Source organism: Octopus bimaculoides, chromosome 17 (genome assembly GCF_001194135.2).
Source record: "Octopus bimaculoides isolate UCB-OBI-ISO-001 chromosome 17, ASM119413v2, whole genome shotgun sequence".
Classification (NCBI taxonomy): domain Eukaryota; kingdom Metazoa; phylum Mollusca; class Cephalopoda; order Octopoda; family Octopodidae; genus Octopus; species Octopus bimaculoides.
Genome location: NC_068997.1, coordinates 26,340,478 through 26,343,067, shown reverse-complemented (window position 1 = coordinate 26,343,067; position 2,590 = coordinate 26,340,478).

Below are 2,590 nucleotides of genomic sequence, written 5' to 3'. Positions count from 1 at the left end.
TGGAGAAAACGCATGTTATAAAGTATGCAATTATAACATGCGTTTTCTCCAATCCTTAAATTCTTATATATATATATATATATATACAATAATTACTATATAATAATATATAATTATAATATATATACTCCTATTGAAAGCGACATATATACATGTATATGTTTATATATACACATACATATATATGTGCGTGTGTGTGTGTGTGTGTGTGTGTGTGTGTGTGTATATATATATTCATATGCACACACGCATATGCGTATGTGTGTGTGTGTGTGTGCAAATACAGGTATTCATAGATGCATGAATGTATATACATACATGTATATATATATTTATATGTATGTATATCTTTATGCATATATGTATACATATACATACACGCATGCACGCGTATACACATACGTGTTTGCGTGCGCGCCTGTGTGTGCATGTGCGTGTGTATATGCGAGAGAGAGAGAACGAGATAGAGAGATAGAGAGAGAGAGAGAACGAGAGAGAGAGATAGAGAGAGAGAGGGCGAGAGAGAGAGAGAACGAGAGAGGGAGAGAGAGAGAGAGAGAGAGAGAGAGAGAGAGAGAGATAGAGAGAGAGAACGAGACAGAAAGAGAGAGGAGGAGAGAAAGAAATTACTTGGTACCAAATACTTCGCAGGTTCGCACTCACTTAGCCTTCTGCCATTGTTGTTGTTGTTGTTGTTGTTGTAGTTGTTGTTGGCATTGTTGTTTATGTCTTTGCTGTTGTTGTTGTTGTTGTTGCAGTTCTGTACCGAAAGGCCTTATCCTCTCAAACATTTCTCCTGTGACATTTAACTTATTAGAAAGCTTCTTATGAATGCGCTCTATGAAGCTATAGATGTCACTACCAATCCATATCAGTCGTTCTTCTCTGCTTAGAGACCGCCATTAGTCGATGTGTAAAAGCCTTATAAAGACATTAACTATGATTACGTACTTCTCGTCAATTGATACTGCTTACTGGTAACAGATAGCACCGGCTCCCTTCATCCTTTCTTCTTCTTCTTCTTCTTCTTCTTCTTCTTCTTCTTCTTCTTCTTCTTCTTCTTCTTCTTCTTCTTCTTCTTCTTCTTCTTCTTCTTCTTCTTATTCTTCTTATTATTATTATTATTATTATTATTATTACTATCATTATTAGTGCTGTTGCTATTCTTCTTCTTCTTCTTCTTCTTCTTCTTCTTCTTCTTCTTCTTCTTCTTCTTCTTCTTCTTCTTCTTCTTCTTATTATTATTATTATTATTATTATTATTATTATTATTGATGTTGTTATTTTTACCGATACAGCAACAATCTGTGTACGCGAAGAAGAATTCTTCTTTACTTTTGACATCTATCTGTCTGTCTGTCTGCCTGTCTGTCTGTCTGTCTGACTGTCTGTCTGTCTATCTATCTATCTATCTATCTATCTATCTATCTAAGCCTTACTTTTTTTTCAAGCGACGCCTGTGCAAGATGATTTTGTTATAGTGGGGGGAAAGGACTTGCACAGATCCAACTGCACTCTCTGAACATGGACAACATAAACTCGGAAAGAACTAATCGGCATCATCGAATATTATTAGCGTCGCAGGTTTTCTCTCAGAGTTTCTCTCTCTCCCCTAGAGAGATGCTGTGACAACAACAGAGAGGCTTCCCACCCTCAGTGGGCCAACCGTGCCCCTGGACGCTAACCCAGGTATCTCCACGTTCTCACGTCTCGCTTGCATGCATACATACATACATACATACATACATGCATGCATGCTTACATACATACATACATACATACATACATACATACACACGTATTTATATCTGTACCTCTGTATGTGTGCTGTGTTTATGCTTGTGTGCGTATGTGTACATGTGTGCGTAGTGATTAACGTGATATAAATAATGTTTTATATATAGTTTCACACGGATATTGACACTGACTATAAACAGTGTGTGTGTATGTGTACAAACACATACAATATTATATATATTTGCATATATATATATATGTATGTATATATATATATATATATATATATATATATTTATATACATACATACAAATATGTATATATGCATATGTATATATTATATATATGCATATGCATTTTATAGAGAAATAGACACATAAATAGACGGTCAGTGACATATTTAAATACATTGATGAATAGATATCGCTTAGCTATCAGATAACAAATAACTTATATTTGATATGACGCCGGGAGACGGATATTCTTGGATGCGTGGGATTATTTACAGGAAGATTGAAAACATAAACGAACTGTGATCGAAAGCATTAACAGCTATAACAGCAACAACGACAACAACAAAGACAGTCAAGACAAAAGCAACAGAAACAATAACATTAATGACAACACTATATATAGTAATCAGAACAACACGAATATTAACAAGACTAACAACGTAAACAGCAGTAATGATGGCAATATCTATTAAAGTGATGACAACAACATGAAGAACAATAAGAATAGTTACAACTACAATGATACGAAAAAATAGTATTAAAGATATGAACAAGAATGGTGAGTATAACAATATCAGGAGTGAGGCGGCGAGCTGGCAGAAACGTTAGCACGCCGGGC